Source organism: Martes martes (genome assembly GCF_963455335.1).
Source record: "Martes martes genome assembly, chromosome: 16".
Classification (NCBI taxonomy): Eukaryota; Metazoa; Chordata; class Mammalia; order Carnivora; family Mustelidae; genus Martes; species Martes martes.
In genome coordinates, this window is record NC_137904.1 from 8,145,691 (window position 1) to 8,159,552 (window position 13,862).

At 39.0% G+C, this 13,862-nt stretch overlaps 1 long non-coding RNA gene across 1 annotated transcript in view; it reads right to left on the bottom strand.

Annotated features, from left to right (window-relative positions):
* LOC308357669 overlaps positions 1-9,370 on the bottom strand; it is a 49,156-nt gene extending 39,786 nt beyond the window's left edge. Inside the window, exons 1-2 of the long non-coding RNA XR_013968223.1 lie at positions 9,275-9,370; positions 5,302-5,346 (exon numbers count right to left, since the gene is read on the bottom strand). This is a non-coding gene — a long non-coding RNA (uncharacterized lncRNA). The remainder of the gene's footprint in view (positions 1-5,301; positions 5,347-9,274) is intronic.
* Positions 9,371-13,862: the final 4,492 nt, after the last annotated feature.

Sequence of the window (13,862 nt, forward strand, 5' to 3'; positions counted from 1 at the left end):
TGAGAAAAGGGGAAGCTAATGAAGAGAGATAAATGCTTGTGATAATCCCAGACATTATGGGATCATTGAGAAATGGTTCATTTTATTGGCTGCTTGAAGGTACAAAATGCACACTGTAGTAACACTTTCTCAACATTTATTGAGATTTGTTATTTAATTTTTTAGTAAAACTAATAAGCCAAAGTACGATTTTTTCAGAACAGGCATTTCCATTGATTGGAACCTGCAGCTTCGATGTTGGTCACTGTTGATCAGTCAAAATAAGGGGTTGGAAGTTATCAACAACTCGTGAAAATGCATACCAATGGCTTTCAGAGTCCTGTAAATTTCCATATTTCTAAATAATAGGTTCAGGTGCCTCGTTAGCACAGTAGGTAGTGCGTCAGTCTCATAAATAGTAGGTTCGCCTCCATTTGCCAATGCATTTATTTCCTTATCTATTTTTAATTGTAGTGAGAACACTTAACATGAGTTCCAGCCTCTTAACAAATTCTAAGTGCACAGTAGAGTGTGGTTAATTACAGGCACAGTGTTGTACGCTACTCTCTAGAACTTGTTCACCTTGTGTGAGGACACTTTACACCCGGGTAACAGCAACCCTTCTTTCTACCTTCCTCTAGCCCCTGGCAGCCACCGTTCTGGTTTCCACTTCTATGAGTTTGACTTTTTTAGATACTTCCTACATGCAGAATGATGCAGTGTTTGTCCTTCTGTGACTGGCTTCTTTCACTTAGCAAAGCATCCTCTAGGTTTACCCTTATCGCCATAAATGGCAAGATTACCTTTTTATAAGAAGAAAACTATTCCATTGTAAAAAAATTCCATTGTCTATTTATATCTCACATTCTATTTATTCATTTATCCTTTGATGGACATTTAGATTTTTTGTGTATTTCGTACTTTGACTAGTACAAACAATGTTCCCATAAACATGGGAGCTCAGAAACTTCTTTGGGAACCTGATTTCCATTATTTTGAATATATACCCAGAAGTGGGATTACTGGGAAACTGGACATTCATATTCAAAATAATAAAAGTGGACCCTTTTCTAACTTACACAAGAATCAACTCCAAATGGACTGAGGAAGTACATGTAAGACCTGAAACTGAAAAACTCTTAGAAGAAAACAGGAGAAAATCTTCATGACTCTGGTGTAGGCAATTATTTCTTGGATGTGATACCAAAAGTAGAAACAACAAAGCAAAAACAGACAAGTAAATTACATCAAATTAAAAAGTTTCTGTCCAAGAAGGAAAATAATCAACAGTGAAAAGACAACCTATAGAATGTAAGAAAATAATTGTAAAACCTTTATCTGATAAAGGAAAATTTCCAAAATATAGGAGGAACTCCTACAACTCAACTTAAAAAAAAAAAAAAAAAGAAACCCACAAACAATCTGATTAAGACTAGGACAAAGAGTCTGAACAGTCATTTCTCAAAAGGAGACAAACAAATAGCCAACAAGTTAGGAAAAGATGGTCAATGTCACTCATCATCAAGGAAATGCAAATCAAAACCACAATGAAATACCACCTCATATCTGTTAGGATGATAATTGTAAAAGAAACAAAAGAAGTATTGATGAGGATGTGGAGAGTTGAGAACACTTGTACACACTACTGGTGGGAATGTACATTGGTGCAGCCATTATGGAAAATGGTAGAGATGTTCCTCAAAAAATTAAAAACAGAACTACTTTATGATTGTCAGTGCATTTTAGATCATGCAAAAAGAGTGACATTTCTTCCCATATATCAGAAATAGTCAGCAGTGTGTGTGTGTGTATGTTTTGATTTACCAATCCAGAACATATCACTGACAAGTGAGCATCATGTGGAAGACACTGTTTCTCTCTCTCACATACACATGTATAAATGTGTATGTATATGTATGCGTGGCTTCCATTATAGATGGAAGGAAAACAAAACCACTAAACTAAAAATTAAGTGACCTGGTTCTCCCAACATCATTATTAGTTGTATCAAGAATGTGTACTCAGACCACTCATACCGAATAGACTTTATTAAATTCTCCTTTGGTATGAGGTGATTGGCTTCTATGAAGAAATTTAAAAATATAACCCCGTGAATCTCACTATTTTGTTTATTATAAGGATGTTTCTGAAGCTAATTTTCATCATATTATATACAACTTATCCGATGAAGACCCAGGGGACATACTAGTTTCCTATAATTATTAAAGAGTGGTTGTGTTTATTTTGAACCATGTTTTCCTTATAAGGACAACATAATGGATTCTATTTCCTCTTTCTTTTTGGTGCCATAAGATTCCCTTGTACTCAACCTCTAACAATTTAGGTTTCACAATATAAATGCTGCATATAGCTTTAGTTAATAATGTTTGCCAAACAACAAATTAGATTCTTTGCTGCAGTTTAAGGAGAATTTGTTATAGGGAATCTAGGTACCTAAGAAAGTGAACGGCAAAAATGTTTGCTTGGAATTTGTCATTAGGAATCATCAGGAACCAAGTCAATCATTCTTGTCATTTATGTCTGGGAACAAAATTTTCTCATTTCTGTGCGTGTGTTTTATCATACTGTCTAGATTTTCTTACTTATTCCCATTTTTAAATAAGATGGAATTTAAGAAATCAAAGGCATGACTTAGATCAAATCGTCTCTTGAAACATGAATTTCATGATATGCAAAATGAATATTTGGATAAAGCACTTAAAATTATCCATATAGTTCATATATAGAAACCCAAAGTATAAAGAAAATAAAAGCTGTTACAAAGCAAATTGTGGAAGTCTAGATGCCCATTTGATCTCTCCATGTCTCTCTTAGGAGCACGTGCGCTCTTACTTGACAGCATAATCAATATTAATTAGAGACATATAAATCTAATTATCGGGTTTGTAAGAGAAAAATTGATAAAGATTACAAATACATGAAAAAAGGAATGCCACTGGCAGCATGGTTATATTTACAGATATAGATTTGACTCTTACTATTGGGTTATTCAAAAGTATGGCCTCATTCATTTTCAGGAAGTTCATTATCTGATATTATTGACATGATGTGCTTTGGATGAAACTAGAATCTTTCCTCTGACTTTGGTAACCCAACAACTTCCTCATTAACTGATAAGTCTAACATTTCTTTTCAAAGATCTTTTCTTCAGTGTAAAGACATTAGAGTTTTGTGAGGCCATGAGACCTAGTGAGAATATCACTGATGTGGAAGCCAGTCAACCGAATTTTTGTTCCACCTCCACCATCAACATTACATCAAGTGTCAGACCTTGACGAGTGTCAGACCTGGACCTTCAGGAAGCAGTGATGTGTATCATGCTCTGCAATCTATTTCAAAATTCTTGACTAATCATCACAATGTACACATGAATGATTTAACCGAGAATTAAACAGTCTATGCTCTAAGCTCTGGGTCATGCTTTCACAACATGGGAGGCAGAACTCTCAGAATGGAAAAGGAAACATTAAATATAGACTCCTGGGGGTGCCTGGGTGGCTAAGTCCATTGAGTGACTGACTCTTGACTTCAGCTCAGGTCATTATCTCAGGATTCTGGGATCGAGCCCTGTGTTGGGCTCCCAAGCTCAGTGGGGAGTCTGCTTGAGATTCTTTCTCTCTCTGTCCCTACCCCCCTGCCCCCCAATAAATAAATAAGTCTTTAAAAATTAAATATAGACTCCTGATCAGGAAGTTGGAAGACTTTAAAATATGTCAATATTGTTTTCTGATTTATGACATCTTTGAGATTGGTGGGAAGGGGTGAGGGTCAGAGTTTTCAGGAGAGCGGAGAGTTTTTATTTGCCACTATATGGAATAAAGGGAGAGGTGATTAAGGAACTGTAGGATGACCTGGTAACTTTTCAGTCCTCAGTAGAGGTTGACAACTTCAAGGTTTTAGTGGTAGAGTATGCAAGAAAAAGTCTCTCTTGAAAAGCTCTTATGTAGGTGGGAGGAGATTCAAAGTTAGATTCCACTGAGACTGGTGTTCCTCCATGACGTCTTTGGTAGAAGAAGATAAGACAGGGAGGGAGGGAGGGAGCCGAAGATGCTGCAGCAGCATCACCCAGTCTGACTGACGGCTCAATTTGGAGGAGAATGCTGATGGATATGAACAGAGGGTGATGTGAACAGGCTTAAGGCATGAAGGAAAAGTAAAAAGAATTGGTAAGACTTTGAGACATAAAAAAGGAAAAATAAATGGTTCTGAGCACATAAACAGCTCTAAATCTATTATTTCACAAAGGGAGTAAGTCTAGTGTATGAGAGTTGGAATCAGAGCAGTGAAAGTAGGCAGCTGAAACCTTTGGTCCTTTGGGTCCCAGGACACAATTACAGTGTATGTGGGGAGGCTACCCCACACCAACAAGCAGTCCGGGTGTCTGAGAATTCACCTCAATTCTGACACTATGTGGAGACAGAATCAGATCCCACAGGTCAAGGCTCACTCCCACAAGCCTGCCTCCACTTCAGGTGCCAATACAATCCCACATGATCACCTGTACTCTGACTGATGGGCTATAAGATTTATTTATTTATTTATTTATTTGACGACAGAGATCACAAGTAGGCAGAGAGGGAGGCAGAGAGAGAGGAGGAAGCAGACTCCCTGCTGAGCAGAAAGCCCGATGCGGGGCTCGATCCCAGGACCCTGAGATCATGACCCGAGCCGAAGGCAGAGGCTTTAACCCACTGAGCCACCCAGGTGCCCCGACTGATGGGCTATAAATCAGAAATTCCCACAACCCTTCCTTAGGTTCAATTAATTTGCTAGAGTGGCTTGCACAGATTACTAGTTCATCACAAAGGATATTAAAAGATAGGAATCAACGGCCAGATGCAGAAGAAGGAAGGATGAGGCCCCAACAAAGGAGCTTCTCTCCCCATGGAGTTTTCAACCTGGTACAGTAGCACATCATAGGGTCCTGGTTCTCAACCTGAAAGTTTCTGAACCCCATTCCATTTGGACATTTATGGACACTTCATTACATAGGCATGATAGATGAAACCACCGGCCATTACTAACCGATTCTGCTGCACTCACTCTCCCTTTCCCAGGAATCGGTTCCACTCTTCTATCTTCTACCCCCCTGTTTGTTGACCTGACCAACCATCCATCCTTGGTATTTTCCAGTATCACCTCATTGACACAGGTGTCCTCCCTCCCCCTCCCCCCACTGTGGTGGAAAGGGGGTTGTTATGAATACCAAGACAATCACTCATCTTTAGGGTCCTGAAGGATTTCAGGAACTGGGGACAAAGAGACAAATATTAGAACAAGAGGAGCTCCCATTGCTCTTACCTCTCGGAGAATTCCAAAGGTCTGGGGAGCTGTGAGCCAGGAACCCTGGGAGAAAACCAAATACATAGAGAGATATATTCTGGTATATATATGGTATATATATTCTGAGTAAGTAAACTGAGAAAAAATAGACTAAATAATGTCCTCAAAGCTAGGACAGATCACAGGCTGAGATTGAAGTCCAAGAATATCAGATCGAACCTGAACTTTTTCTTATTTCACAATCCTTAGACTGTTCACTCTACAAAAGCTACAGAAAATATCTGAATAGCCTTATACTTCACAAGAGAGCTGTTCCTAAGAGTACATTCCCAGTTTAATTAGCAAAATATATGTATGTATATATATATATACACACACATGCATATATACATGCAAATACATATATATACACATGCATATATACATGCAAATATATATATGTGTGTGTGTGTATATATATATTTTTAAAGATTTTATTTATTTATTTGACAGACGGAGATCCCAGAGAAGCAGGCAGAGAGAGAAGGAAGCAGGCTCCTTGCTGAGCAGAGATCCCGACACGGGGCTCGATCCTAGGACCCTGGGATCATGACCTGAGCTGAAGGCAGAGGCTTTACCAGGCTCAGTCACAGAGACTAATGTTGTTACTAAGGACAGTGGGGAAAAGACCCCATATGATGAACAATTTTACTAACTGAAAATGATTTACATTATAATTTACTTTTTACATTTGAACAAATGAATCAAATTGCCAGTTGACACTTATTAGCATAGTATCAGTTTCTTGAATTTTTAAAATTTTTTTTAAAAATTAAAAAAAAATTTTTAAGATTTTTATTTATTTATCGGGCAGAGAGACACAGCGAGAGAGGGAACACAAGCAGGGGAAGTGGGAGAGGGGGAAGCAGGCTCCCCACTGAGCAGGGAGCCTGATGCTGGGTTGGATCCCAGGACCCTGGGGTCATGACCGAAGGCAGACGCTTAACGATTGAGCCACCCAAGCGCCCAGAGTTTGGTTTATTTTACTTATTTATACTATTATTTTTTTCATTTTCTTTTATATTACTCTTTTTTAGTGTTTTGAAATTCATTTTTATTTAAACTCAATAAATTTAACATATAGTATTATTAGTTTCAGAGGTGAAGTTCCAGGATTCATCAGTTGTTTTATTCTATTTTGTCTCATTGTGGTAAGAACCTGTAGCATGAAATCCACCTATTCACAGGTTTTAAGTGTACAGTAGATACCTGTGAACTGTAAGCAGTATGCCGTACGGCAGGGACCTGGAATTTATTCTTCTGACATAACTGAAACTATACCCATTGGAGAGCAACTCCTCTTTCCTCTTCTCAGCCCCTGGCAACCAATTCTACCCTTTGTTTCTATGCGCGTGGCTGTTGTAGATACCTCATATAAGTGGAATTGTGCGGTGTCTGTCTTTTTGTCACTGACTTATTTCACTGAACCCTGCAGGTTCACCCATACTGATACAGACGGCAGGACTTCCTTCGACAGGTATCCAGGTGTCTGCATTCTGGTGGCTTCTGTTTGTGCCTGGAACTAGATCCTCTGGAGCCCCCTTAAAGCTGGATTTTGGGGGCCCCTGTCTAAAAAATTCCCCTCTAGGACTAAGCACAGGTGTGGGATTTTTCACCTGTTTACTCTTCGCTGAACCAGGAGGAGGCGCTGTGGAGACCAGCTGCGTGCTCAGTGTAGCAGCTGCCCCTGCCACCGGCCTGCAGGCAGCTGGAGTATGCTGGGGCTCTGCCCTGCTGGCACTCAGACAGATGGGAGAAGCTAGCCTTTTGGGCAACCCCAGAAAAGCTGGGACACTGGGCGTCTGGTACAATCTTTCCCTCCTCAAGAAGATGCTGGGGGCTGGGGTTCATCCCCTTCTCACTGTGCGCTGAGATGGGGACTGGAGTGTGGGAAGTGTCTGCAAAGGGGGGGACAATGTGCCACCCCAAAATATGCCACTTTGTATATTGATTATTTGGGTTTTTTTTTTAAGATTTAATAATTAATGGATCGATTTGTTTATTAATTTATTTGACAGAGAGACAGAGAGAGCACAAGCCAGCAGAATGGCAGGCAGAGGTAGAGGGAGAAGCAGACTCCCCCGCTGAGCAGGCAGCCTGACTTGGGGCTCCATCCCAGGACCCTAAGATCATGACCTGAGCTGAAAGCAGACATTTAACTGACTGAGCCACCCAGGCACTCCTTATATTGATGATTTTGAACTAAAGTAGTTAAGTGCAAGAAGAACACTCTGGCCTCTTTTGTCCTTCTGAAAGCAGGAAATAAATTCCCTATGGGAAGGGCACCCTCCTTGTACCAGGAGGAAGAGAGACATCCTTATCACCAGAGATAGGGAATTTAGGGCTGAGAAGGTTGTGCAAACAAATCTTGTTCCTTCTTCATTAATTCACTACCCCAAGCCTAAACCCCTTTGTCTTGTCAATTCCCTACAAATTTATTGTCTCCTTGTCTAAAACGCATGAAAGCTGCCTGTCTTGGTTACTTCCTTGAGTCTCATATTTCTATGAACTCTTGTCCACATGAAATTAATGTGATTTTTTCCTGTTAATCTGTTACACTAATTTAATTATTATGCCAACTAAGGAAACATAGAAGAGAAGAAGGGAAAAGCTTTCCTCCCCTACACCTGCATGCTAGTTCAAACCACCACCTGGCCCTGGACAGTCCCCTGCGGGAATGAGGGTATGGCAGCCTGGGCAGCTCTCCAGGCAGGCAAGATAGAAGCTTCTCTTGGGAAAAAGCTGGAAAATCTGCAGCACTAAGTCAGTGCTGCTCTGTGACTCCTCAGGGCTCAGCTGGGCACTGGAGTTCCTTTCTCAGTTTCCTATAGCATGGTCAGTGGTGGTGATGGGTGTTCACACTTGCCCAGGATGCGGGGTCTTTCAACTGGATCCTGGATTTCTCACAAAGAGAACTGGTTTGTGTGTGTTGCTGCTAAACCCAAGTGTGTGTGTGGGGGGGGGTAAGGAGAATCAGTTGAAGGCTTCCTATTCCAGTGTCCTGCTGAAGTCACTGTCACATAATTTGGACAAAAGCAAGAAAATAATATTTTCTTAAAATAGTCTGAGAAACCTACTGAGGATGTTGTATTTATGTAGAGAGCATGTACGAAGCATCTTCGTTCTTACTTAATCCCTTGGGAATAAATATACCTGTGTGAGAATTGTGACCATCGCTTAAAAGAAATACAAAATAAGGAGGGGAAGGAAGTAGAACGGGAAAAGAGAAATCATAAAGGACTGAGGTCTTCACTCATGGAACTGAATCAATTTTGTAAATCCTGACCCACTATCTGTCCCTGCATGACCCTAAATTAATAAATTTATAATCATTATGATTATATATGATTATAAAATTATAATCATAATGGTGGTCTTTAACATTTTAAGTATTTTTCTCTTCCTGAACATTGTGCCTACCACCAGCACCAATCTAGAGTCAACCAACTCTACCTCGAAGAGGAAAGAGGAAGAGTTTTGTGAGCCACTAAAGGTTGTCCTGAACCTCACTTCTAGACATTAAAAACTCAACACAATCTCTTCTTTGGGTTACTACCTGAATGGCATTTTTAAAGGTATGATTCACTTTGTGTCACTGCTTTTTATTTTTGAGGAAACCCTGATGACTGACAATTTAAAAAATGAGACTTTGTGTTCTGCGTCATGTATTTTTATAATTATAGGATAAATTGTAAGTACATCATAAGTAAATAAATAATCTTTGTATTTTCCAGAGGGGAAGTGAATTCATGCTTCCTCATCATGTCCTCTGAAAGTCACATGACTGAACAGACCCACGGCTCCAAGAGTGGGGGGTGGGTGAAATAAGGTTGGGGATGAAGGAGCACGCCCGGCCGGATGAGCACTGGGTGATTACGGAAGTACTGAATCACTGTATTATACACCTGAAATGGGAATTAAAATTTAAAAATTAAAAAAAAGTAAAACTTACAGACTCGTGGATGCTTTAGCATGGTTTTCATCCCAGTAGGTTCTGGGCCAGCAGGTGCCCCAATCTCTTCCCTGGTAGAGTGAGGTCATGCCCATCTAGGCAGAAGAGGAAAATCAGATTATCCACCGCAGCTAAGACAGACCTGCGACACTAGCTTCACAGTGGCCCGCGGGGTACCCAGGGAGAGAACCCACTGCACGAGACTTAGTCCATTACTTATGTGGGTTTTGTAGGTCCATCTCAGGTCTGCCGTTTGGACTAGTTTCACATTTTGACACTCAACATTTAAAGGCAGCTGCTAATCCCCCTTGAAGGCATCGATTTCTTTTTTTTTAAGATTTTTTTTTTTATTTGACAGAGAGAGATCACAATTAGGCAGAGAGGCAGGCAGAGAGAGAAAGAGGAGGAAGCAGGCTCCCTGTCAAGCAGAGAGCCCGATGTGGGACTCGATCCCAGGACCCTGAGATCATGACCTGAGCTGAAGGCAGAGGCTCAACCCACTGAGCCACCCAGGTGCCCAAGGCATTGATTTCTTAAAACAAACACTTCTAGTACATTTTACCATCGGATCATATACCATCATCACCTCAGTGTGTCCAGCCCTCAATTTCGTTGGTGATTCTCTAAGTGTTGATTTTGGCACCTAGACTCAACAACAATTACTGAACTCTAAGTTTGGTGGCATTTAGTTCAAGTGGTTGACTCACGCCGGCAGTGAACTAAAAACCCAGAGGTGTCTTACTTAAACGCCCTGCCATGAAGCCAGATTTACCCCTCACTTCCTGCTTCTACTCACGCCCAGTTGGACAGGATGATGTGCAAACCAACCAAAAACAGCAGTCAGTGTGTCTCCTTAAAAGTGTTACCCAAACATAAGAAGAGTTTAACGATTCAGATTTTAAAGGACTTACAACCAAGTGAAAGGAACAAAAGAAACCATCAGTCTATGCATGGGAGAGAACTACAATTCTTCTGTAAAGAAGTCACGTATATTTTCATGAGTTCCAGGAAGTCATTCTACCTCTCTCATATCCCAAATAAACTGATCTTCATCAATGTAATTCTAAACATGAAAACTATTAGAAGGTTTTTATATGATAAGATACAATGCAAAAGGAATTCTATCTTTTACAATTAATTTTTGCAATTAATTGACTTTTGGGAATCCATGAAAGTATTTAATTTCTTAGACCACATAACATGTATGCAATCTAGGAATTCAAGGTAGAAATTTTATTACAAGTTTCTATTGTCATGTTTAAAATAAACAATTGCATAAATTTTGCTTATCTCACATATGTAAATAGATATAACATTAAATATTGATAACATAAACACTATAATAATTATATAAAAATAATATACTAAGTATAATCATACAAATATATTAAACATTTTGATATAATTTATTTTTATTTTCTTTTTAATTTTGAAGAAGTTTTATTTATTTATTTGACAGAGAGAGTGTACAAGCAGGCTGAGTAGCAGACAAAGGGAGAGGGAGAATCAGGTTCCCCGCTGAGCAAGAAGCCTGACCCAGGGTTCAGTCCCAGGACCCTGGGATCATGACCTGAGCTGAAGGCAGACACCTAACCATACAAGCCACTCAGATGCCCCAAAATATTTAGGTAAAATTTAAATAAGAGAGCATTACTAATGAAATGGCATTGGATATGGTTTTTCTTCATTTCAGTTTAATATTAATAAAAACTCTGCCAGAAATTTTATATACAAACAAACCTCCAAATCATACACATTAATTTACTTACTGCTTGAAAACCCTTCAGCATAAATAATCTAAGGTTTCTGCTGATGAGCCTTTGATGACTATAAAGATGGCCCTAATTGGAAAATAAAAGAGAGATACAATGATACCGAGTAGCATAACTGAAAAGTAGAGGTTTTCTCTTTTTTGAAAGTGCAGTTCAAAAAGGAATCTCCAAAGCCTTGCATTTCTCAGCCTTATAAAATAACTATGTTTGAAAATCAACAACTGTAAACTTTCTCACAAGCTTCTTCTTATAAACAAAGTTTTGATTTCATGGTTAGAAATAGTTCATTCTTTATTATGGCTAATTTGAAGGGCATGGGACGGCGGGAAAAAAGGAAGGAAGGAAAGAAGGAAGGAAGGAAAAAGAAAACAAGTTCCCATAATCCCCATCCAACAATTCTTAGTAGCATGTGGGTGTTCCTGATTCCACGGATGTGATGTCCACCATTACACAGTGGCACTTGTGCGGACATTCAGGCGAGTACGGGAACTTGGCAGCGTTTCTCCTCGCCCGCTGCTCAGTGCCTGGGGACCGGGGAGGGTGCTCTGCCTTACGGAAGATCAGTGCCGCTGCCGTAATAGTAACATATTCTAGCTGAAAACAAGAAAAGTAAAATTGCTCCAGAAAAAGGTGCTAACTTGGAGAAAAGTTAGAAAGGGGATATACAGATAGAAGATTTTATGTCCTGGGACTGGCCGTCACTTTTAGAAGAGGAAGTAGTATCTTACTAGGGCATCCTGACCATTTCTTACTTAGAAAAGCACGCTCTGGAGTTTGTGAGCTTCTGACTAGTTAACCTTTGTTAAATCCTCAGTACACGATGTACTTGAAGATAATGTTTTGTTTTGTTTACATACGAAAGGCAGATGTATCTGAAATAAATGTTTGTACTTGCAGATGCCAAACCTAGTTATACAGTGTATGTAAGTGATTTGAAGAGACCTGCTGGAACAAATAAGAAAGTTGAGCAAGATCACAAGGGTGAAATAAAATATATGAGTATTCGAGCCATAAACAATCGGAAAACAAGATATAATTTCATTTACATTAGCATCACACAATGTTACATATTTTAGAATAAATGTAACAGACTAAGTACAAGGCCTCTCCCGAAATCAACAGAATATTTATACAAAGAGATGATAGGCTGGGTCGGCAAGCCTCAGTACTGATTGGTTGTCACTTGTCTACAAATTAATCGGCAGATTCAAGGCAATCACAGTGAAAAACAGCAACGGGCTTGTACAGAAATTGGCAAGTTTATTCCTAAATTTATGCAGAAATTCAAATGACCTAAAATAGTGAAAGCATTTTTTTTTTAAAAAAGAACAAATTAAGAGAATTTAAATATCCAGATTTGAAGACTTGTGAAGATTCCAGAAATCAGGAAGTGGTGTCCTGACTTACAGAAAGATGCAGATCAATGAAACAGATTACTGATTGAAGAAATAAGTTTACAGCATTGGGTAATTTTCATCAAGGAAAGAAAAGTCTTTTCGAAAAAATGGTGGGAGTTCAAATCAAGGCAAAATTGTTTCTAGACTTAAATATAAACATCTATAAATCCTCTGGAGGAAAATATAGGAGAAAAATCTTTGCAACACCAGCAAAGATTTTTCAAACGCTGTTAAAAAAAAAAAAAAGCATGAACTAGTAAAAAAAAACCTCAGTTTACCAAAATTAAAAATGTTCTTCTATAAATCACCATGAAGAAAACAAAAGTCAAACCATATTATGGGATACATTTTCAAAATACATATTATCTGACAAAAACCCCTTTTATGTGGAACTCTTACAACTCAATATTATGAAAATAGGAAATCAAAATAAATGGGCAAAAATTTGAGCACTGTATCAAAGAAGATATATGAATGGCAAATAATCATATCACGCATGTTCATTATGTTATCTGAAAAATGCAGATTGCAACCTCCAAAAAATACCTCTTGACATACATTAGAGTGTCGCATATTAAAAAGACCAACAATATCAAGGTTTTACAAGAATGCAGAACATACACTACTGATAAGAATTTAAACTACAACAGATCTGATAGTTCAGTGGTTTCTTTAGAAGTTAAACACGTACTTACTGTTTGTCCTCACGATTAATTTTTATGCATTTACCCAAGAGAAATAAAGACATATGCCTACAAAATACTTGTACAGAAGTGATTGTTCATGAGAAGCCCAACCTGGGAACAAAGACAATATGTGCCAATCTGTGAACGGATAGAAGAATGTGGTGTATCCATACAAAAAATACAACATAGTAGTAAAAAGTAGTAAAAAGAATGAATTGCTAATACATGGAAACGGCATTGTCCAATCTCAGAATCAGTCTGCTTAATAAATGAAGCCACTCGAGTATCTACGACAGGACCATTTACATAAAATACTGGAGAAATACAAAGTAACTGGTAATGACAGGCAGCAGCTCACTGGTTGCCTGGAGTGAGGTGGGGAGAGCAACAACCAGTCCAAGGGCTCAAGGAATCTTTCAGGTTGAGAGAAATGCTGGTGATGATATCTGGTGTGTGCACATCTCTTAAACTCATTAACTGTGTCCTTTTAATGAATGCAACTTATGGTGCATAAATCATATTTCAATAAAGGTGAAGTTTAAAAAGCAAAGTGAAAAGAAAAAACTTGAGATACAAAATTGAAGAGAACCTAGAGCAACAATGCAAAAGGCAAGTGACCCCAGTTCAGGAGTGGATAGGTGGGCGGGGAGAGGGGATTAACGCAAATGAACACAGGAGCTCTGAACCACGGACGGTGATGCTTTTTCTCTGTGTTCCAACATTTAAAAACGAG